This window comes from Zootoca vivipara, chromosome 14 (genome assembly GCF_965207765.1).
Source record: "Zootoca vivipara chromosome 14, rZooViv2.hap1.1, whole genome shotgun sequence".
NCBI lineage: Eukaryota > Metazoa > Chordata > Lepidosauria > Squamata > Lacertidae > Zootoca > Zootoca vivipara.
Window position 1 is genome coordinate 32016606 of NC_142597.1, and position 25294 is coordinate 32041899.

Below are 25294 nucleotides of genomic sequence, written 5' to 3' on the forward strand. Positions count from 1 at the left end.
TTTCAGTGCCTATTTCTGAGACAAAATACTGCCAAAAGCTGGCACTCCCAGTGCTGGTTTTCCAGTTGCAGGTTAATGCAGAAAACAGCAGGATGGAATGGACTTAGGAATTTGACAGGAAAGGAGATGTGGACCAGAGGGGAACTACTGTAGACCATTGTTTTCGCACCCTCGCAACACTCCCCAATATGCTATGTCAGGGATGGGGGAGCCTACGGCCCACAGCCCAAGCGGGATTTGTTCCCTGGGACTCTTCCTTCCCAAGCCACGCCCCTCACCAGCCCCACTCTGCATTTTCCATGACTCCTTTTGCAGGAATGTGTACTTGAACTGGGACCGTTCCTCTTATTTGTGTGGACAGAAGAGAGAGAGAGAGTTTGGGTGTTTAGATTGGAGAAAAGAAGACCGAGAGGCGACATAATAGCTACCTTCAGATATCTGAAGTCTTGCCGCGTGAAAGATGGGCCCAGTTTGTTTTCTGCTGCAACAGAATGGGGGACCTGACCCAATGGATTTAAATGGAAAGAACTGAGATTCCAGCTAAACGTTAGGAAGAACTTTCTGCGCGTAAGAGCCATTCAACAGTGGAATTGACAACCTCAAAAGGTAGCAGATTCTCCTTCATTGGAGGAGGCTGGATGGCCCATCAGTCAGCTGTAATTCCTGCATTGCGGAGGGTTTGACTAGATGAGCCTTGGTGTCCCTTCCAACTCTAGGATTCTATGATTATATTATTTTTGAGTGGAAGAAATGTTCCACTTTTCTTCCTTCTGTTCTGCCCACTTTTTTTTCCTTCTTCCACAGCTGGCGCACGGTCCCCGTAAGCTTGTCTTGTGAGTTAATGCAGCCCCCGGACTGAAAAGCTAAGCTGCTCCTGGTGAACACAAATGAAAAATAGGGACCCTATCAGCAGTCTCTGTCTTGAATTTGCTGGGCATTGGTGGAATGCACGCTTTGCACTGAACTCCCGTCTATTGGTCTCCTCTCTCTGTCTGCAAAGGATGGCACTGAGCCGGAGGTGGTGGTGGTGGTTATAACAGTGGATAGGGGGAGAACAGGGAGAGGGAGGCACAGATCTTCCAATTTGGGGCAGGCAACAGGGCATTCTTAGGGCACCGGTGTGTGCGCCCGCTCCTGGTGAGCCTATTATGCTAATTCACTATGGCTGAATGGGAGCCATTTCTCACGTGTCAAGGGGAGGCTGATGAATGAGGTGGCACTTTGGCCGCTGAGAGAGAAAGAGCTTGGGCTGAGAGAGAAAGAGCTTTCACAATGGTTGGGCTCAAAGACGAGGGGCCAAAAAAACCCCACCTCTAGTGGTTTATTTACACCAGCGGTTCCCAAAGTGGGTGGTACAGCACCCTGGAGAGCAGTGGGATTACATGGCGGGGTGCTAAGGCAAGGCAAGCCTCAGGCTGCATGTAAGGCAGGGCAGGGTTCTGGCAGTCCTCTGGGCACACAGAGAACATACAAAGAGCCTGCTGGATCAGGCCAGTGGCCCACCTAGTCCAGCATCCTGTTCTCCCAGTGGCCAAACAGATGCCTCTGCTGGGAACCCCACAAGCAGGACCTGAGCACAAGAGCCCTCTCCCCTTCTGTGGTTTCCGGCAACTGCTATTCTGCAGCATTTGCTGCTCCCAACCAGAGAGGCAGAGCATAGCCATCATGGCAAGCAGCCATTGGTCACCTTCTCTTCCAAGAATTTGTCTGATCCTCTTTTAAGCCATCCAAGATGGCAGCCGCCACTGCCCCTTGGTTTATCTGTCCTGAATCTTCTGACACTTGGCTTCATTGGATGTCCACAAGTTCTGGTGTTAAATGAGAGGGGGAGAAAGATGTTTCTCTATCCCTTTTCTCCATGCCATGCCTAATTCTATAGACATCTGGTTGGCCACTGTGAAAACAGGATGCTGGACTAGATGAGTCCCCTTTGGCCTGATCCATCAGCCTCTTCTTATGTGCTTTATATCTGCACCAAATATGCTTTAAATGTGCAGTGTGGGTCTGCCCTAGCGCCGCCAAGAAATCATCAGGAGTCCTACTTGACAGGCCTTCCTCTCAGCCTCCAAAGCAACCCTCCGATCTCTCCCCTACTGAGTAAATCAGGCAGAGTTGAAAGCGCGACCTTTCCCTGACTTCTCTCGAGCTTTAAAAAATATCTCCCTTCAGCAAAACAAAGACCTTGCGCAGGAATGCCAGCCTCCCCACCTCCCTCCTCCACCAAGAGTGATCCTCCAACTCTCCGGCTGCAGAGATTTGAAATGGGTGATAAATGCTTAAGTGCTGGCAGGAAGAGGTGTATAATGGAACAGCTGACAAAACCTTAATTAGCGCTTTGCCAGACCTGCTGAGCAAAACACATTTAGCCAGAGAGCAGCTCTGGGGGCTGAGGATAATGTGTTTGGGTTAAAATAAACATTTATTTAAAGGTGGAGGCAAATCCTTCACCCAGGCTCCTCTTTAACATGGATCTCATGAGGAGTGCGGCACACACAGCTCGGCGAAATCTGTTTAAGGGAGAAAAGACAACCACGACCCTGGCCAAATGAATGCTAGGTCCTTCTGGAAAGGGTACTAGTCCAGTGGGAGGCCCCTTCTGCAATTTATTTACTGCATATTCCTGCATATAAGACTACTTTTTAACCCAGGAAAATATTCTCAAAAGTCGGGGGTCGTCTTATACGCCGGGTCATATTATTTCTTATACGGCGAGTATATCCCAAACTCTATATTTTAACTGGAAAAGTTGGGGGTCGTCTTATACGCCCAGTCGTCTTATACGCCGGAATATACGGTATTTGTTCCATTTTGATTATGTAAGGACAAAACCTGGAAGCAGTTTACAAAATAATAATAATAATAATAATAATAATAATAATAATAATGATGATGTAATTGTTGTTATTATTTACATAGATATCCCACCTTTCAGGGAGCTCAAGGTAACCTACAGAGTTTTCCTCCTCCCCATTTTATTCTCACAACAATCCTGGGAGGTAGCTCCATTTAAAGTAGTTCACACCACTTTAAACATCCAGAGCTTTCCCCCAAAGGATCCTGGGAGCTCCTGTTTGTTAAGCAGACCCCCTATTTCCCTCAAGGAGTTACAATTCCCAGGGTGGCTTAACAATCAATCCCCTTCCACAGGGAAGTCTGTGAAGTGTGGCTCTGGGAATAAGGGCTACCTAACAAGACTCAGCATCCATGGGGCAAGGCAGATCAGGAGTTTCAGGACCATGGATAACTCCAAGGGAGAAGCCTGATCCCACAAAGGCTGAAATTTAAAGCGGCATTGTACCACTTCAAACAGTCATGGCTTCCCCCAAGGAAAGGTTTTTTTCCTCTCTCTCATAACACTGGAACTCATGGGCATCCAATGACAGAACATGTTGGAGGGACAGATAAAATAATGTCCTTTTCCATGCAGCACAGAGTTAAATGAGGGAACTCCCTCCCACTGGAGGCAGTGGTAGTCACCAACTTGGACAGCTTTAAAAAAAGGATTAGACAAATTCATGGGGGAGAGGGCTATTGATGTCAAGGGCTCTGCTCTGCCTCCACAGATGGAGGCAGCGACGCTTCTGAATAGCTGTGGTTGGAAACCGCAGGAGGTCCCCTGTGCTCTGATCCTGCTTGCAGGTTTCCCCGTAGGCATCTGGTTGGCCACTGTGAGGACCAGAATGGTAGATAGGCCATTGGCCTGATCCAGTAGACTTTTCTTATGATCTTAAATTGCTGAGAGTTGTTACAAGACTGCTTCTACTCCCCTACGAGAGCTGCAATTCCCAGAGTTCCCTGTGAAGACTGTTAAGCCCCTCAGGGAATTATAGCATAGCTGCCAAGTTTTCCCTTTTCTCGCGAGGAAGCCTATTCAGCATAAGGGAAAATCCCTGTAAAAAAGGGATAACTTGGCAGCTATGAATTATAGTTCTGTGAGGGGATAGGGGTGGGGTCTCCTAACTCACAGCACCCTTAACAAGCTACAGTTCCCAGGATCCTCAGGGGAAGGGAGAAGCTATAAAGTGGTGCGATAATGCTTTAAATGTATGGCGCAGATGGGTCTCTGTTAAGGGCCCTCGCTTTCCAACAAAGCTTTTATACGGAGTTTCCCCACCCTCCCAGTCTGCATCCGCATTGGGCTTGAAATTGTTTTTATACATGAAATTGTTTTCACGCTATTCATAGATGAGATTGTTTTATAGATTCTTTTTATTGTTGATGCTTTTATCGTTCTGCCACTTTGAGATGTTTCATAGGAAGTGCTTCCTAAATGGAAAGAAATGAGTAAATAACATCAAGAATTGCTATGCTATCACAGCTTACTTGCCCATGGAGTCCTCTTTGGACTCCAGCTGTGTGGCCAACCAGGCGTGTTCCAGGAAATCTCACAACTGGGAGAGCAGGATACTCAGAGGGTCCATCCCCCAAAGCATTCCACAATTTATTGGATGTTTGCTGAATTCCTGACACAAGTGAATTAGATGCTGCATACTGGATACACATCCAATGGGTATTGGATACCCAGGCAAGATTCTGCAGCCCTCCCAGAATTTCTGCGTGCGCCCACATTCTGAAATGCTAAACTATGCTGTGCGTGACCAAAGGTTCTTTGACACTAAATACCATTGCATGACAATGATCAAGTGCTGCTGCATGTTGACTGTGCAAATACAGATCTGCAAAGAAACCATAGAGCAGGCTTCCCCAAACTAAGGCCCGGGGGCCGGATGCGGCCCGCAAGGCTCTTTTATGCGGCCCCCGGTGCCCGCTGCCGCCGCCCACTCTTAACTGTGCAGCACGGCACGGCTGCCCACTTCTGGGTCGCCAGAGCATCGGAAATAGCTTGGGCGCACGCGCAAGCGTTGTTTCCGGCGCACTTCTGGGCCTCCTCCAGCCCATGTACATGCGCACAAGCTATTTCCGGTGTTCCGGTGACCTGGAAGTGCACCGGAAATCGCGTGTGTGCGCACATATGGGCACGCGCTCCCACGTGCTCTGGCCTGCAGCACAATCGGCGCTGGCAGCACCGGCCCTCAGCAACGGATGTTTGGGGACCCCTGCCGTAGAGTGTTCAGAATCCAGAAAACGCTGCGTCCAACATGTTGCTTTTGAACGTTACCTTCAAGATTTGATGCAAGAGTTTCAGGGTCAAGATGGGCCTTCTCTGCTGGAATTTCAGCCAGTTTCCAGAGCAGAGAGCTCACGGAATTGGGGGCCAAAAACTATGCTTCTCATCCAACATCCCATAAAGAGGAAGAAACCTGCACCCTGCCTAAAGGGCTGGGTATCGGACATATTTTTGCAGGGGCTGCTTTTTAATAAAAGCTGCATTTATAATGTGTGATTAATTACTTGGCACAAAGAGGCTTTTTTATGGGGCCTGTAAAATGTAAATGATTTTTAATGCAGCCGCCCGAGCCACGAGCTCATCCCCCCCTTCCTCCCATTCAACTATTAATCCTGGTGCCGAAGAGATGTGCCATTTGTCACTGCTACATTATCATGAGGTGCAATGCCACATGATATACACGAGCCTGCTACTTATTAAAATATTTGCAAGCGATTCCATCTCGTAAACCTCAGGTGAGAATCAACTGCAGTTCGTGGAGGACTCCTGCAGGAAAGAAAGGGAGAAGGGGAGAAAATCGGCCCCGCTGGTGTAAGTTAGGGCTTGAAATATACTCTGAGTCGAGAGTGAATTTCATGCTCTTTATTCAGCTCATAGTCATCAAGGAGAAGAAGAGAAGAATGCCCTTTTCCCCAAAACCATCTGCTTATATACATTATTTACACAATGGGCTTTGCGTGATTGGCTACTTCAGGGCTACACCTGTGGGCCAATCAGTTTGTGGATTTACTTCTGCCAGCCGCCTGATTGGTTGCTCCTGCAGGCCAATCAGGTTGCGGATTCATTTCCACCTGGAGTTGGATTGGGTGACTCCTGCGGACCAATCAGACTGCTGATTCTGGATCCTATTGTTCTATGATTCAGCTCAGTACATAACAGGGCTATTGCACATAGAATCATAAAGTTGTAGAATTGTAGACTTAGAAGATATCCCCAAGGGTTATCTAGTCCGACTGCTGCAATAATGCTGGAATCACAGCTAGAGACCCCCTGGCAGATGGCTATCCAACCTCTGTTTAAAAACATCCAAGGAAGGAGAGTCCACCACCTTCTGAGGGAGTCTATTCCACTTTCAAACAACTCTTGCCATCAGAAAGTTCCTCCTAAAGTTTAGTCAGAATCTCCTTTCTTGTCAAGTCAGGTGCCCCCCCCCCGATCCTATATCTGTGCATCTGATTATTCCTCCCTAAATTCAGAAACTTAAAATTGTCCCTATTTGGGAGGGAGGAGTAAAAGAATGGAAGCTGCCCATGTTCACATGTGCCAGGACCTTGGAACCCATGCACACATTCAAAGGATTGCATTGTATTATTATTATTATTATTATTATTATTATTATTATTATTATTATTATTATCAGTAGCACTCACACCCAGCTATAGCAGCACCCTTTGGGAATTCTAAGAAACCAACAAATCACTGCAGGTCTGAAATCAGTGGTTAATATTTTGCAATGCAGTTTTGCAAAAAAGAAAAGCTGGGGGGATGTGCGTAAAAATTCATGTATCGGTTAAAATAATATGCCCAAAATTGCATTATATAGATATGGAAACATTCCATAAAAGCAAGCCCTGTTTCCCCCCCCCCCACCTCCCTCTCTTTGAAGATCACATCAAGAGTGGAGCAGGTGGAAAGCTTGTCATTAAAAGTTCCACAGCATCTTTAGTTCATCAAGGGCATGCAGATCACATGGGTTGGTCTCGCTTCTGTGGGGTAAATATAAGGAGTGAGGGACGCTGACTCCTTCAAAAAAATGAATACAGCTAATAAAGCCTTCCTAATTCCTCCAGAGGAACCAGATCTGACCTTATCTATATGCAAATTTCAGTAGTTTTCCCTCTCTCCTTTGAGGTAGGACAAGCTGGTTAGAAGTGTTGCTGATAACTGTGGGAGATTTGCATTTTGTTCATTGCCGTCAACTTCTGCCTTATTCAAACGCCCTCTGTGCTTTGCCCATGGAGGCAGGCCTACTAGGGCAAAGGGGGCACTGCCCCACCAGCCTCGGTCTCCCCTTAGCCACCCCCACCCCTCATCGCCCGCCTCCTCAGTCTTGGCGCGGCCACTTGTAAAACTCAGCCAGGAGAGGGAAGATGGGCAGCGAAAATAGGCCTTGTTGGCTCTGCCTGTCATTGGCTCTGGCACCACCTACTGGTGGGCTCCCTGCCTTCCACCCTACCAGTGTCAGTGGACACCAGATGCCTTTGCTGGAGCCGCTACCAAAAAGGCCCATCTAGTCTAGCATCCTCTTCACTTGTGGGAAGCTAACAACTGTGATATTGGCAAAGGAACCCTCTCTCTTCTTCCCAGTATTCAAAGCAGGGTTTTGGGCTGGGGAGACATTTGCTTGGAATACTGAACACCACTCAGAGCATTAATTTAATTTAATTTAATTTATATTGCTTTTATTGCATAAATATTCCATCTTTTTCTCCAATGAGCTCAAAGTGGCATTTGTGGCTTTTCCTTTCCCCATTTAATCCCCACAACAACCCTGTGAGGTAGGTTAGGCTGAGAGGAAGTGGCTGACCCAAGGTCACTCAATGAGTTTCATGGCTGAGTGGGGATTCGAACCCTGGTCTCTCGCACGCCCTTGCCCGAGACTCTAACCACTACACTGCACCATATCACACTTGGTTAAAGTAAGCTGTTCATTCATGGGAGACTGGGCTGGTCATTTCACGCTACTGGGCGATTTTAGTGCATAAGCATTTTCAGCATTTTGCTTTGTACTTTAGAAAAAGGCTTTTTATTGTATATTTTGCAAGTTATTGTCCATGTAAATCGCTTTGGGACCCTTTGGGCTGTGTGAAATGATGCATGGATTGCATGAGCTGAACTGAATCCTTCAGATAGGTGTCCCCACCCCCACCCCCCAAGTTTTATAATAAGGATTATTGAGGGCAACACATATAAATAAATAAAATGCTTTAAAAAACCAATGAATTGAATTTTAAATTATGGAATAATTAAGGAATACATGGAGAGCTTATAATGAGCTGATTAGACACAGAGGTTCATTATTTGTTTACTTATTAAAAAAGTAAGATAATTAAGAGTAATTTATTGTTGAGGGTTAAATTTATAAATTATTGATAATTTTTTTGCAATGAATGTATTGTATTTAGGTCATTAATATTCTGTATTGTAATATTGTTGCTGTATGAATATTTATATGTGTGAATTTGCATGACTGCGAAACAAAATATACACATGTATGTATGTATGTATGTATGTATGTATGTGTCATATAGTTGTTGGAGGCTTGGAACCTGGAAGAGACAAGGGTCCAAACCCCTAACTCAGCCATGAAGCTCATTGGGTGTGATGTTGGGTCAATTAATCACTCAGTCTCAGACTAACCTACCTCACAGGGTTGTTGTGGGAATAAAATGGGGAGGAGGAGAAATATGTATGCTGCCTTGAGCTCCTTGGAGGGAATATAGGATATAAATGCCATAAATGATACTGATGTGATGTTAAAAAAGAAAAGAGCCCTGAAAATCTTTCAATTAAACAGTAGAGTTACATACCTTGCAACTGCCACATTTTAAGCAGGGCATCCTGGATCACAGAAGCCAATCCCGGCTTCTATTTGGATAGTGTCGGTGCTGACCTTTAAAGCCCTAAACGGCCTCGGCCTAGTGTCTCCACCCCCATTGTTCTGCCCGGACACTGAGGTCCAGCGCCAAGGGCCTTCTGGTGGTTCCCTCACTGTGAGAAGTGAGGTTACAGGGAACCAGGCAGAGGGCCTTCTCGGTGGTGGCGCCCTCCCTACAGAACACCCTCCCAACAGATGTCAAAGAAATAAACAGCTATCTGGCGTTTAGAAGACATCTGAAGGCAGCCCTGTTTAGGGAAGTTTTTAATGACTGATGTTTTAATGTATTTTTAATCTCTTGTTGGAAGCCACCCAGAGTGGCTGGGGAAACCCTGCCAGATGGGCGGGGTATGAATTTATTATTATTATTATTATTATTATTATTATTATTATTATTATTATTCCAAAATGTCTGATTCAAAGATTGGCGCCCTGGCATGAGTCAGGGCCGACCCTGCTGACGAACACCAGAGCACCTTCTGGGAAGGTGCTTTGGCGATGTCAAATGGTCGCACCAAGATGGCTCAGTGGGCCTCACAGAGGAGATGGGGGCCTGGGCCTCACGGCGGTGGCAGCAAAGTGTCAATGAAGGTTAGGAAGTGGGCCAGGGGTGGCAGTAGCAGCAGCTGAAGGGGACCAGATGGAAACCCAGCTACAGGGGATAAAAGTCTCCACAAGAGTAAGACCCTCCTCTCAAGGAGATCAGGAAGTGGATAAGGGCCTGCTGAGGCTGGGGTTCTAGTATCTCCTGCTAAGAAAGCCCAGGGATGGACTGGAAGGGCTACAGCAGCAATGTCTGTGTAGTACAGGCATAGGCAAACTCGGCACGCCAGATGTTTTGGGACTACAACTCCCATCATCCCTGTCCCCTGACCACTGGTCCTGTTAGCTAGGGATGATGGGAGTCGTAGTCCCAAAACATCTGGAGGGCCGAGATTGCCTATGCCTGGTGTAGGAGCTCTGCGTGCTGCTGGATTGTCTGCCAATGAAAAGCCAAACTGCTCTGACTTTGCCCCTTGCCTGCCCCTCCTTGTTTGGACGCTGATCTTGATCTCAGCCCTCCTGACCCTCCGCTGGGCACCCCGCTTGCTCAGACTCTGACTTGGCGGCAGCCCCAGGCGGCTCACATTGGTGTAAAAATCTCTGGCAAGTCCCTTCGTTATTCAGGTGCTCACAGGACACAGTGGGACATGGGGAAACATGCACAGAGTTGTGCTGTCCATGTTGAAGCTCTATTCAACTGCAGGGGTCAAACATCTAGAGATTAGGCCTCCCAGAGGTTCCCACCCCTTCCTAATGATCTGCAATTGCTGAGGATCCCCGACTGTTCCCAGACTTTGGAGCTCCCTCCCTAGAGAAGCCAGACTGGCTCCCTCCTTGTTGTCCTTCTGCCAGCAAGCAAAGACTTATTTCACTCTAATAGGCCTTTAAAAACGGGCTCTTTTTTTAAGCAAAGGGCTTTTCAATAGGGCTGCCCTGTGTTTACTGTCTCTGTTTCAACAGATGTTTTTTATACTTTTTTGATTTTATTAGAGTTTAATTACTTTTTAACAATTGTCATTTATATGCTTTTAACTTTCTATTTTTGGCTTGTGTTGTTTCAATTTGTGTAAGTCGCCTTGGGTCCCGGCCTGGGAAAAAGCAAACAACAACAACAACAACAACGGCATAAAAGGATGGAAATGTTAAATAAGAAACAAAGAGCTACTTAGATACAGAAGACCTGGAAGCTCAGAGAAAACAAACCACCTATACAAAGCTTCCATTTAAAAATTATCAGATTTGTGGGTTTGCAAATTTGGATTAATGCCAAAATAATGGAGGTGGGGGAATGAATAAAAACCCATTTCACAAAGGTTGCCTAATTCTATTATGTTGCATTTTAATTTGTTTTCAGTGCAGAGCCTCTTTAAAGATGTTTTTTCACAGAAAGAAAGAGCTTCTATGCATTAGGGCAAATCAGACCGTATGACTTCCTATTTTATTATTATTATTATTATTATTATTATTATTATTATTATTAGTTTTAATAATCAGATATTTAGAAGGTTGAAAACTAAATAAAAATACTCCAAAGGTCACTCCTTGAGGATTTGGGACCCTAAGCTCAATTTACAGGATCTTCTTATGAGCTTGTCTAAACATGAAGTTGGGTGCCTGTCTAATTCTGGCAGTCTAGTGTGTTTATTTTAAGTAAAAAAAATTAACAGAGAAATGGCTGCAGACGGGAACAGATAGATATTTGGCCCCATCGCCATCAGCCCTGCCCTTTCCAAGGCATCTTCATCAAACTCCCCCAGGGAGAAGCCTGATGGCTCTCCTTGTAAACCCTTCAGAATGAGTCTGTTGCAGGAGAAAAATAGGCAAAGAACCTCCCTCTCTGGAGACCCTCTTTTGACAGAAGCATTAATAACCATCTTCAGGCAGTGGGAGAGATCGCCTCTCAGAAGCCGAAATCTCCGGCCCAGACTGCATCCCTGCCTCGCCCCCCCCCCCAACCAAAACACTCACTGTGTGGTCCGTCTGATTAAAGTGACCGGGTGCCTTTGAGACGTTTCAGAGACCCACACGCCAAAGGTATGAAGAGGTCATGTTTCAGAAAAACGGGGCATGGAGCTGACAGGTGCCTGGAAATCAAGCATGGTTAGCCAGCGGTGAAGGAAATGCACTCTGTACATGCCAGGTTGCACGGCCCTGAAGTTGTTATCCTTAATTCAGTTTATTACCTCTGCTTCGCCTTGGGAGGAGTGTGTGGAGAGGGTGTCACAATAATTTAAAATACTGTTGCACGCCCACCCCAATTCTAGCAGTGTGAGATTCCAGGCATATTATACCCAAGGTTTCATGTTTCCTTTCGGAATGAGGCACAGCAGAGTCTGTGGTGCCGAACAGGATGCAGGATTAGATGGGCCATTGGCCTGATCCGGCAAGGCTCTTCTTATGGGAGTTCAAAGCCAATTAAGGGCTCCCCACATTAATTCCCCCACAGCCCCTTAACAGCAGTTAGCAAAGCCCCTACTGCATGGGTAGGCAAACTAAGGCCTGCGGGCCGGATCAGGCCCAACTGCCTTCTAGATCCGGCCGGCAGATGGTCCGGGAATCGCCATATGGATCGCCAGTGTGTGCGTTCTTTCCCTCTCCCTCTGTCTCCCTCACACGGCACACTTTTCTCCTCAGGGAAGGAGCAATCTTCATACCTGCCAAGTTCCTCTCTGAAAAATAAGAGACCGGACGGAAAGTAGCATGCCGGAAGTAGCACGGCGGCCATTTTGGAACTGGGCGGAGCATGCTCAGAAGTGACTTTTGATGATGCTGTGCCCAGTTCCAAAATGACCGCCGCACCAGAAGTCGTGCTGCAGCCATTTTGGAACTGGGTAGAGCAGCACCAAAAGTCGCTTCTGAGCATGCTCCGCCCAGTTCCAAAATGGCCACCGCGCCAGAATAAACCAGGAAAAAAGTCCGTTTTTTCGGCTGGGAACAGCTGGAAAAACGGGGGTTTCCCAGGGAAAATGGGAGACTTGGCAGCTATGAATCTTGTCCCACGCTAGGCGCCATCGACAGCAGGAGTCAGCTCGTCCGCCTGCCCCCCTCAGCAGGGCGGCGCTGTGAAGGGGGGCGTGTGATGCCAGCTGCTGGCTGCCGCTGCATTTTCCTCCTGCTCCTGCTCCCTCTCCCTCAGTCCGCCCTTCCTTCCTTCTCCGTGCCCCTTTTCCACGCCACTTCCTCGCTTTCTTTGCTGCCGCCTGCCTGCCTGCCTGCCTCCCTCCTTCAATCCTCCCATGGAGGTCCAGATGGGGTTTTGTGTGACTGCGGCCACCCCTTGTGGGTTGGAAGGCGGCTCTGTCTTCTTCTCTGTGGTGCCTCTCAAGAAGAAGAGGAAGAAGAAGAAGAAGAAGAAGAGGAAGAAGAGGAAGAAGAAGAAGAAGAAGAAGAAGAAGAAGAAGAAGAAGAAGAAGAAGAAGAAGAAGAAGAAGAAGGTGGGTAAAAGCTCCAGCAACGCCCCGGTTCCCCTACTCCATCTGCTTCTCCTCCGCCAGGGCTGCTGCTTCTGTCTTTGCCAGCCAACGCAGCCTCCTACCCCGCCACAGAGCCTGGCTGGCTGGAGAAGCCCAACTGCGGCTATTGGGGCGACGACTGGGACAGATAAAGCGAAGCATCTTCAGGCCTCTTTGTGGGCAGGCGAAAATCCTTCATTTCTCCCCAAAAAATATAATCTCCCCCCCCCCCAAGTCTGAGGGACAGTGGACCGGCCCCCTGCTGAAAAAGTTTGCTGGCCCCTGCCCTACTGCATAAGGTGGGGTGAAGAAGACTCCTCCCTGTGATTGGTCTAGCTTATGCCACATGACCTCACAAGCCCCTCCCCAGCGCAATCCCATTTGAGTATTCTTTAGGAGGGCAACATGGTAAATTCACCCCTACCTAAAGTGTGGGAATGGCAATGTCGAAAAACATAGATCTCAGGTGTCAAAGGTCAGGATGAAGAGGTGCATCTTCAGCAGACGATGGTAAAGCGACATGGTGAAGAAATTTAGCTCTTCCTTCAAAGATGCTCAACAAGACCCAACAGAGTCAAACTTTGAAATTTCCTGTACCTCCTGTTATTAAATACCCATTACTTCTCCATTAGATGAAGCAAGATTCCCTTGTTAGTAATCCATAATTTCACAGAGGCAGCACGAGGGCCACACCGATTAATTCATACCCGATTGCTGTTGATGTTTTAATTGTCTCCAGCAAACGCACACTTCATGACTTTGCTTGAAACCCAAGCGAAACGATGTATCTTGTGATCTCAAAAGGCAATACAAGTTAATTGGTTTCTAATCAGTGAGCAATAATAACGAGTCTCTGCTCCTTTGTCTTCTCACTGTCTAATTGTTAGTAATAAATGCTGTTCCACTCCTGGAGGCACGAACACCTGTTCGATGCATGTCAAAGATGAGAATTCACCACAAAGAGGGATGGTGGATTTTTGCCACCTATCGATGCCGTTCCTGTCCCTTTCGGTGGAGGCAAATTTACCACCCACCCTGTAGAACAGGAAGTCTGTAGATACTTCCTCCTGGAGGGAAAGCCAGCAGTAAATCACACAAAGGAAGTGGAGTTAACTCTTTAATAGAAGATGCAGGATCTGTTGGGCCTAATCAGCACAGCAACTCATCTTCAGTACCGGTAGGTCTTGCCCCTACGAAGTCGTTGTGGAGACAGCAGCTCCCAGCCTTCCCAGGCCTTTTTCCAAGCAATTTGATATCAGTCTGCCTGCCTGCCTGCCTGCCTGCCTTTGCTCCTCCCACTTCATGTCTCTTCTGATTATGGGAAACCAGTGGGGAGAGGAGCTAGTTGCAGCAGGAATGGGAGACATCCATGCAACTTCACCAGCCGGACTCCTCTCTGCCTCTTGGTCTCTCTCCTCTCCTGCATCAGCTTCTGCCTCTGAGTCTGCACTGCTCTCTGCCACAGACTCTCCATGCTCACTAAGCCCTGTTAGCTCTTCAGCTTCTGACACCTCCTCTCAGTTTTCTCCCTCTGACCACTCATAGTCAGGTCCATCTTTAGGGCAAGGCTGAGTGGTGCAGTGCGCCACGACGCTTGCCCAGCAGGGGCGCTTAAGGGGCGCCAAACATTGTCAGCCGTGTCCCTCCTGCCCGCCTGCCTGCCTGCCTGGGCTGGGCTGCAGCTGGAAGAGAAGCGGCCCGCCGGACCCAGCACGTCTGCACCCCCCGCCACGCAAGCACACTGCCAGCGAGGCCAGGCCTGAGGAAGGAGGTGGATCATGGCCACCTCCATGATGGGTGCCTGGGCGGCAGCGAAGCAGCTGCTGGGCTGGGGCTGCGCGGAGCAGAGCGCTGCTGCCAAGGTGAGCGGGGCTCAGTCTCCCCCTGCTCACCGCACCCGTGGAGGGACAGCGCAAGGGAGACAGGCAGGCAGAGATGGGGGCAGGGGCAGGGAGGGAAGGTCACCGGCCGCCCCACCGACAGGCTTCCGGGGCAGAACCAGCGGGCCGAATGGGAGGGTGCTCGGTGCGGAGCAGGGGATGCCGGGTGCGGGGTCCTTCCGTGGCCCCTGGGGGGAGGCAGCGGTGTCGCCGCAATGCGCCCTTCAGTCTGCAGGGGGAAGCCAGTCAATGTGGTGGTGTCGACTATTTGAGACGATCAATCTCATTGTGGCGGAGAAAAGTCAAAGTTTGTTTGCTGGGGAAGGCTTAGGAGTCAGAGAGTCTAAAGTTGCAGTACGAACCCCTTTTGCCTCAGAGGAAACTGGTTAAATTCAATAGGACGTCTCCGTAGACGGGGTGAGGATTGCGCCGTAAGTTTCAAATTGCTAGGAAACATCTTTAAGAACCCAATTCACAGAGAGTCGTATAGAAACGTGGGGTGGGGGGAAAATGGTGAAACTCACCGTATATATAAGTGCATTGTTAATAAATGAGCTTGTTAATAAAAACGAGCATTGTTAATAAAAAAAAGTTTGTGTTTCCTGTTTTTTTCCCCCAGTAGAGATAATGTGTAAGCGTGGTGTCAGCTCCCTAAAAAAAAAGGTTGACTACTCTGGGGAAAGAGGGGGGGTGCTGGAGGGATCTTTGCACCATGGCGCCAGATATGCTTAAGATGGCCCTGCTCATCGTTGTCCCACCACCACTCCCTGGGCTCTGGGCCTTCTTTCCCTGGGGGCTTCCCAGCTGGTGCCTCCCACCATTCCTCTGCATCCAACCAGTCCAGAACACATACATGGTTGTCCCCCCAAATCCCCATAACTACCCTGTGAGGTAGCTTAGGCCACAGTGACTGGCCCCCAAGGTCACCCTAGTGAGCTTCATAGAATCATAGAGTTGGAAGAGACCACAAGGGCCATCCAGTCCAACCCCCTGCCGAGCAGGAAACACCATCAAAGCATTCTTGACATATGCCTGTCAAGCCTCTGCTTAAAGACCTCCAAAGAAGGAGACTCCACCCCACTCCTTGGTAGCAAATTCCACTGCCAAAGAGCTCTTACTGTCAGGAAGTTCTTCCTAATGTTTAGGTGGAATCTTCTTTCTTGTAGTTTGAATCCATTGCTCCGTGTCCGCTTCTCTGGAGCAGCAGAAAACAACCTTTCTCCCTCCTCTATATGACATCCTTTTATATATTCGAACATGGCTATCATATCACCCCTTAACCTTCTCTTCTCCAGGCTAAACATACCCAGCTCCCTAAGCCGTTCCTCATAAGGCATCGTTTCCAGGCCTTTGACCATTTTCGTTGCCCTCTTCTGGACACGTTCCAGCTTGTCAGTATCCTTCTTGAACTGTGGTGCCCAGAACTGGACACAGTACTCCAGGTGAGGTCTGACCAGAGCAGAATACAGTGGTACTATTACTTCCCTTGATCTAGATGCTATACTCCTATTGATGCAGCCCAGAATTGCATTGGCTTTTTTAGCTGCTGCATCACACTGCTGACACATGTCAAGTTTGTGGTCTTGTGGTTTGTGGTGGTTCAGTTTTTTCAGGCAAAAGCAAAAGAGGTCTGTTGCTGAACCACGTAAATACCTGGTGGGGAATGGAGAGAAGAACCCCCCAGACTTCCAAAAGTTACTTTTGGTTAATGAAGCCAACTATTTCTGGCATATTCCTAAAAGTGCTCATCATAAAGACCTGAGTTTGGGGGCAGAACGGGAGAATTAGTTTTCCCCTGAACTAATTCTTTTGCCAAATCAGCCATTTCGCAATGTTTTGCCAGCTACGTTTCCAACGCTCTCTGCTTTTGTTACTTCTCCTTTTTCATCTTTCCCCTCCTCTCTCCTTTTCGGTAATTTTCCACTTAAATCTTTTGCCTTGTGTGATAACTCTTGTCCAGCCTTAAGCACATTTCCCTTGTCTTTGAATTTTATCTCTCTCCCCTCCGCTCCTTTTTTTTAAATATAATTAAAATCCAGTTGGGAATTGGGTCACCGGATAAAACAATTTCCAATTGTCTCTTAAAATAGCGCTAGAAAGCACAGTGCAGGAGACTTCCTTATACTTATGTTGGAGCCCTGGTCTGTGTTGCTCAGTATTGTCCACTCTGACTGGCAGCAACTCGCCAGGGTTTCAGGTAAGAAGTTTTTCCCAGTCCTACCTGGAGATAAAAAGGTAAAGGTAAAGGGACCCCTGACCATTAGGTCCAGTTGTGACCGACTCTGGGGTTGCGCACTCATCTCGCATTATTGGCCGAGGGAGCCGGTGTATAGCTTCCAGGTCATGTGGCCAGCATGACAAAGCCGTTTCTGGCAAACCAGAGCAGCACATGGAAACGCCGTTTACCTTCCCGCTGTAGCGGTTCCTATTTATCTACTTGCATTTTGACGTGCTTTCGAACTGCTAGGTTGGCAGGAGCTGGGACCAAGCAATGGGAGCTCACCCCGTCACAGGGATTCGAACCGCCGACCTTCTGGTCAGCAAGCCCTAGGCTCAGTGGTTTAACCACAGCGCCACCTGGGTAGCAGGTGATGAAATCTGGATAGCAGTGATGAAATCTGGGGTCTTCTATTGTAGTTATTAATATTGCACAGCTTGAAGCAATAGGATGCATAAAACTGACTCTTCTTGGAATAAAAAAAAATTGTCCAGACCCATAATACGATTCAATAGCTTTACTAAACAGAACTTTCTTCATAACAGATACAAAAACAAGCAAAGATACATCCAAACAGTTGCATAAGACATATGCTTGCCAAAGCATAGGTTCATCTTCTTGGTAAATTTAAAGAACTCCAAACAGACCTAAAATCAGAGGTCTCTCTCTCTCCACAGCCTCTTTTAGCCTGGAGCATTCCACAGATGGAGGGGGCACCACTGAAAAGGCCCTGTTGTGTAACCACCATCTGCCCCTCCCTCAGGTGGCACACATGGAGAAAGACTGTAGGTTGTTTCATATGGGGGAGGTGGTCCTTGAGGTCTCATGGTCCTGACCAATACAGGACTTCACAGTGTGGTGTCATGATGACATAGCCTCCAACTGGGATGCGCATCTTACTGGCCATGCACTTGCGAGATCAGGGAGCCCAAAATACATGCTTTTCTCAGGGCTGTGTTCTCACACTAGAGTACGCTGCCCCAAAACATGTGAGAGCACAGCCCCAAAAAGCGCTTATTCATCTCGCATCAAATCTCGATGCAAAATTGTGCAAGATCACAGCACCCTAAATGGCTGCCCTGCTCTCATAGGAAAAAACAGGATGTCCCAGTTTTTCCGGGACACCTACAGGGTATTGTCATGGGCCAGGAGTTGGCTTCACCTGCTGAGCAGTAGCCTGAAGGAGCAGAAGGAGAAGAGACTCCACCTGCTTCTGACCAGCCTTCTTGCTTCTGATGAGAACCAGCTGACTCCAGCTTTCTTAAGCAGGGTTTCCAGCCTCTGTCAGTTGCTGGAAATGACATTCGTCATTCCTGGCCTCGACCTTGCTGCTTCTTGCTTCTCGTGACCTTGGAGCCTTGGCTTTCTTGACCCCGATCGTCTGACTACGTAAACCAAGATACTCCTGACCTTAGGACTGGACTGAACCTTGCATACGGACTCTGCCTCCAGGCGAGTACCCCCCCTGAGACTCGGCTGGTTGGCTGGTTTCTCCCACCATTGAGCTCTGCCACAACAGCTTTGCCATTTGAGCGTCAGACTAGGACCCGAGAGACTAACCTGCTTCATGACTTGTGGGGATTAAAAGAGGAGGACCATATAAGCCACCTTCATCTCCTCAGAGAAAAAAATATATAAAGGCGATAAATATGTCAAAATCAATGCTTTGACTTGAGCCTAGAAGCTTACTGGTAGCCAGTGCAGTTGGGCAATCTCCTGGATCTGAGCCTTCTTCCCATGGGGGTTCCCTTGGGGGCAGGGTCATCTTGTCCATAGAGGCAAGTGGCGCAGGGAACCAGGGTGCCAAATTCGCGCCCAGTTCTGGAGGGCACCTGGGAAGAGGCGGAGCCTGGATGCGACGCCTCCCTGGCATTTGGCTCACTGCCCCAGGCAGAGGCTGGAGATGAGCCCTGTGGCTGTCTAAGGCTGCGGCAGCGGTGGCAGCAGGAGGAGAGGCAGCGGCGGCTGTGACGACCCCGCCATCCACTCCTGGTCGCTCCCATGCGCACGTGGCGGCGCCTCCCCTGCAGCTGGCGGGCGCTTTGGCCTCGCTCCTCGAGGGAGCTGCTCAGCCCGTGCGCCGCTTTTGGCCTCGGCTCTCCGCTGCGGCTCTGCAAAGGGCGAGGAAGGAGGGGGGCGAGCGGGAGCTAGAGGGCAGCGCAGCCACCTCTGTGGGGGGAGAGGTACCGCAGATAGCAGAGCCAGCCCTGAGTTCACCCACCGCTCTGCAAAAGCGGGGGAAAGTGAGGCAACAGGTCTGGTACCTCGCGAGATGCAGTTGCTCGAAGCGCGCATCCCCAAAGCAGCGCGTGGCTCTGGCTTTCCGGCTGGGAAAGGGGGGGTGCCAGAGGGATCTCTGAACCACGGCGCTGGGTAGTCTTAAGGTGGCCCTGCTTGGGGGTTCCCCAGCTGCTGCCTCCTACCCCTCCTCTGCATCCAGCCCATCCGTGACGCATCTAGGGACAGCAGTGGATCAAGGAGTGCCCTCACCTGCTCCTATGTAGGGGAGAGTGCCGACCCGGTTGCACGACACATTGAACCCTGGCCATCTAGCCTAGGGAGCCACTCGCTGATGGCGCTTCCCTTTTACCTTGGAAATGGCCCCTTGGAATGAGGCTTGGGATTTCAACACCTCAGCTTGGCCAGAACACCCTTTATTTGACCAAGCGGGGCGGGATGGGGGGAGAAGAACCTGCTGTTTTGAAGCTCAGGTCGTCCCTGCGCAGACCAAGGATGGAGCTGAGCTGATTAGAGGAGGCACACAGAGGCAATTTAAGTTTCAGAAAGGAAAAAGCAATTACAGGCTCAAAAGGAATAATAAGCATCAATTAGCGGCAAGTATCTCGGCCGACAATGAAAGCGTTTTCAAGTACACACGCGGCGGAACGAGGGGAGAGGGAAGCTGGGCTCCTTCACTGAATTGCAGCAAGGATTCCGAGATAAAAGGATGGGGAAGCGGCAGAGATATTAAACAATTACCGTCTGGAAATTTGAAAGAAAAAAAAAAGGTTTGGGCTGTCTGGAGTCCGGAGACAAGGGAGGGCGTGCATCACATTTATTTGGTGGTGGCTGGGTGGAGGGAAGAGAGCTTTAGTACGTAGTTATGGCACAGGTGATATGTGGCCAGCCCTTGGCTCAATCTGCCCTATTTCCGGCAGGTGGAAAGGAGGAAGACTGGTAAGGAGATGAAAGGAGAGATGGAGTGGCAGGAATAGAGAAAGGAGGGTAGAAGAGAGATCAGGGGGAAGTTTTAGCCCTAGCTGAAGGGTGTGTTATAAGAAAAGGAAGGAAAAAAACCTGCTCCTTTTCCCTGCTCTTTTATCCAACCCTGCTCCTTTATCCAAGAGCCCGTATTGAGTCCTTAAGTGGGTTCCCTATCGGTAGCAGAAAATAACAGAGGCCAACCAGAGTGTATTGAGAAGCAAAGTGGCTATGAAGCCTGATCTTTATTGCAATAGAAAAGTACTGTTGCACCGGGGTCCCCACTCCCCATACACAGGAGGGAGAAGCATAGCTGTCAAGTTCTCCCTTTTTTAAAGGGAAATTCCCTTATGCTGAATAGGCTTCTTCGTGAGAAAAGGGAAAACTTGACAGCTATGGGGAGAAGAAAACCCTGAACAATGGTGTGCAAGCCCTTATACAGACCTTTGAAATTGCCCACCCTGCAACCAGTGGCAGAGCTTCATGCTCTGGCACTGGGGGGCGGAGATGCACTACACATCACCCACCTTCCCGCTTGCTTAGACCCAGGACCAACCCATCCAGAATCCGCACCTTTATAAGCCCAAGGGGAACTCCATTGGTCCCTTTGTGTCACCTGACTTCTGCGCGACTGCCCAATGGCACCCTCTATCTGCTGAGACATCGACCTCCTGTCCCGCCAAGATGAGTCTGTTCCTCTCTCTCTCCCCCCCCCCTCCCCAGTTACTGGTTTTCTGTTTCAGCTCTGATGACCTGATGAGAATTTAATCTGAACATTAGGCAGGAGGAGAATCGCGGCAACTGCGCTTTCTAATTAACGGAATTACTGCCAGAGCGCAACGTGGCAAAACCATACCCGGAGAAAATCAACTGTGTTTGCTTAACCGAAGAAAAAAGAAAAGGAAGAAACCCTCTGATAAATAATTAAAACTTGTTTGTACGATTCCGCCCAGGCCTCTCTGCCACTCAGACTAAGACGCAGCAGGCTCTAAAGCGTGAACTGTTCTTTCAAAGTAAACAGTGGGGGGACACTGTTTACCATGTTTATTAGGCTTCGTAGAAACTGTTTCCCCATCAGACCTGCCAATTTTCTCTCTCCAAACAGCAGGCAATACACTCTCAGATTTATTGGTTGAGCCTTCCCTCACAATCCCATCCGTTGGAACAGGATCACACTCGGTTCATCGCCTGCCTCAACCTTATCTCGGGACTTATTTGCGTCATTAATTTACTTGCTGTTGCAGGTACATCACACGGTTTTTGTTGTAAGTTCCGTGGTGGATTTGAAGCCCGGCCTCCCATTTCATCGTCTGACATTCTCGCTACTGTGCCATAGGAGATCATACTGGATCCATCCAAGGCAGGGTTTCCCAAACCTGGGTCTCCAGCATAGCTGCCAAGTCTCCCGTTTCCCCCGGGAAATCCCCATTTTTCCAGCTGTTCATAGCTGAAAAAATTGATTTCTTTTGTTTTTTCCCGGTTTATTCTGGCGCGGCGGCCATTTTGGAACTGGGCGGAGCATGCTCAGAAGCGACTTTTGATGCTGCTCTGCCCAGTTCCAAGATGGCTGCAGTGCGACTTCTGGCGCGGCAGCCATTTTGGAACTGGGCAAAGCAGCATCAAAAGTCACTTCTGAGCATGCTCCGCCCAGTTCCAAAATGGCGGCAGCGCTACTTCCGGTCTGCTATTTCCGGCCCAGTTCCTTATTTCTCTGACAGCAACTTGACAAGTATGATCTCCAGCTGTTTTTGGACCCCTAGTTCAACAACAGCTGGAGACCCAAGTTTGGGAAAGCTCTGCTAAAATAATTTGCTTCTCTGGTTGCCCAGGCCATGCCATGCCTCTCTTCAGATCCCAGTAGTCTAGGTATGCCTCTGGTTGGCAGTGTGTATCTCTGAATCCCAACTGCCAGGGAGCAGCAATGGGAGAGGGCTGTTGTTTTCTCACCCCACTTATTTTGCTTCCTCGCCGCATCCGATTGGCCACTCTGAGGAACGGAATGTTAGAGCAGATGGGCCTTTGTCCAATCCAGCAGTGGGGTTGAACTAGATGGCCCTTGGGTTCCCTTCCAACTGTACAATTCTATGATTCCATTATTCCGCTTACGGTACCTGCCGCCATCACACAGCTGCCCATTCTTCTTCAAAGGATAGATTTCAGCCATGCAGGCATCTCTAGAAATGAGCACGAGCATCAATATAGATTCTCAGAGCACATTATAGGATTGTTTTGTTCCTTGCTCTTTCTTGACAAAAAAGAAACGGAACGTGGATTCATGCACAGCATTATTTATTCATCAAACAATTGTGGGTAGCAACACAGTCAGAATACAGATATCTCCAGGAAATTTTGGGGGCTGGGGTGGGTTTAAGTTATTTATAAAGGGAAAGGAAGTCAGACTTCATTTGCAGCAGTAAGGCTTAGGAGCACAAAAAGAGGCTCTGCAGAGGACCCCAGAGGACCAGAAGGCTTCATTTCATTTATTGATACAACCAGGGTGCTGGGATCTTTAACCACAAACAGTGATGCAGTCGCCCAGAGACCTTAGCCCAAGGGTGTGGACCTGCAGCCCTCCGTCATCCCTTGCTTGTGGGGTTGGTGGGAGTTGACATATAATAACATCTGCAGGGCAACAGGTTCCCCATCATAAGAACCTAGGAAGATTGGCTGGATCAGACTAGAGGTCCATCTAGTCCAGCTTCCTGTTCTCACGTTGGCCAACCAAGTGCTCATGCAAAACCAGCAAACAGGCCCGGCTCGCCCATTGACTCTAGTGGCGCAATGCACCACAGCGCCTGGGCAATCAGGGGGCGCCCCAGCAAGTGGTGGAGCTTCGTGGCGGCCTCCCTTTTCCCTCCACCAGCCGCGCCGCAAGAGCAGGGAGGGAAGTGAGCGGAACAGGGGCACTAGGACCCTGTTCCGCTCTGCAGCTCCAGGGTCATCCCTCACCCCAGCGCTGCGTTTCATTGGTAGAGGTGACGCCACATGGCAGCACCTCTACCAATGAAACGCAGCGCCCTGTTGGCGGAAAGGAACCCGCCGTGGCCCGGCCTGCCCAGGCACCCTGCTCCGCTGGGAGAAGGGAGGAAGGCCACACGGAGCAGCGGTGCCCCCTCCCCCACTCAATCCGGCAGCATCAGACAGGCAGGCGGCCTCCAGCACAGCGCGGCCCTGCGGCCTCGGGGGGGGGGGGCGCCCGAGGGATCCCTGCACCAAGGCGCCCGATGACCTTAAGACGGCCCTGCCAGCAAACAGGACCCAAGCACAAGAGCCTTCTCCCCTTCTGCGGCTTCCAGCAACTTGTATTCAAAAGCATTACTGTTTCTGACTGTGGAGGCAGAACATGTTGATAACATGCAACAACATGAAAGTATTGGGAAATGCCCTAGCATGCAATGGTATTCCCTATTTAATCGACACGCAGTGGTGTTTAGTACAGTGGTACCTCGACGGGGACCCACAGGTGGTGCTGTGGGTTAAACCACAGAGTCTAGGGCTTGCTGATCAGAAGGTCGGCGGTTCGAATCCTTGCAACGGGGTGAGCTCCCATTGTTTGGTCCCAGCTCCTGCCCACCTAGCAGTTCGAAAGCACATCAAAGTGCAAGTAGATAAATAGGGACCGCTCCGGTGGGAAGCTAAACGGTGTTTCCGTGCGCTGCTCTGGTTCGCCAGAAGCAGCTTTGTCATGCTGGCCACATGACCCGGAAGCTGTCTGCGGACAAACGCCGGCTCCCTCGGTCTATAGAGCGAGATGAGCACCGCAACCCCAGAGTCGGATACGACTGGACCTGATGGTCAGGGGTGCCTTTACCTTTACCTTTACCTCGACTTACGAACGACTCGACAACCGAATTTTTTGACTTACGAATGGGGCAAATGGCCGCACGCTTACAAATTTCTCGACATCCAGACGGAAACCGTGGCGGTTTTAGATAGGGGTTTTTTCAACTTACGAATTTTTAGATGGGGTTGCTTCGACTTACTAATTTTTCCGTTTCCGATGCATTCCTATGCGAAATCGCGTTTCCAGTGGCGCTTTTCGACTTGCGGATTTTTCGACCTACGAAGGTGCCTTCGGAACGGATTAAATTCGTAAGTCGAGGCACCTCTGTATCTGCTTATAACTGAGAGATAATGCTATTGAACAGCAAAGACCACGACATGTTATGTACCAAATAATAAATACGGTTGCATGTTAGTAGCTCAGGTACAGAACAGATATAGGAAGGGCCATAGCTGAGTTGTAGGTCACCTGCTTCGCATGCCAAAAGTCCTAGGGTCAATCTCCAACATCTCCCAGATGGGGTTGCTCAAAGTTTATGCCTGAAACCCTGGAGAGCCACTGTCAATCAACTTCAACATTACTGAGCTAGATGGACCAATGGTCTGACTTGAAATAAGGCAGCTTTGTTATGTTGTAGGTTTGTGGGGTTAGTCTGGATGGTGCCCTGAGTCCCTCCCAATTCTTGGGGGTCTGGCACCCACTGAGGGTTGGAGGTTGCTGAACTAGTCAGACAAGTTTCTTTGCAAAACAATGACCTTAGCTGGCCACTGAAGTGTCCTCTTCGGCATCTCAAAAGAATGAGCTCAGGGATTTTGCCCTCCAGGCGAATGGGGTGGGCCTTTCCTCCACCCTCCCACCTGAACCCCTGAATTCCCTCTTTGCTCAGAGATTGGGGTAGTCCCAATCCTCGTCTGAGAATTGTAGCTTCCATGAAAGCTTTTCTCAAAAATTAGACACCAGCCCGAAAGCTGAGATTTGGGTCCGGCCTTCTAAAGATCGTTAGATGGCGCTGGGCATCTCTTTTAAAAGAATTTTGGAACTGATGTTCCTCTGGGACACGCAACAACTGCTTATCAGGGACCAGCATCAGCAACCAGAAACAGCATCTGCTGGAATAGTGGGGTGGAGGAAGGGGATAAGGCTGGCGCTAGAAATTTAACTTAATTTGTGCCCTTGTGGATTGTGCTTGAATTTCTTTTCTAAAAACCTTGACGTCAAGTCCCATCGTGGTTGGTCGACAGCCATGTTTGATTTGGCTGCAGCTGGAATTTGGCAGATAAGACAGGCTGCCAGATGTTTGCGTGTGTGCGTTTCAGGTTTTAGAAAAACAGCAACAGCCCATAAAAGACTAAGTTCAATCAAAATTTCTCCCTCATTTTAAAAAATGGTTGCAAAGGATGTTTAGCTAAACCTCAAAGCTTGTTCCTTTCCTCTTTCCTGTTTCAAACACCGTTGCGTTTTCAAACGTACAACATGCCCCAGGGACATGG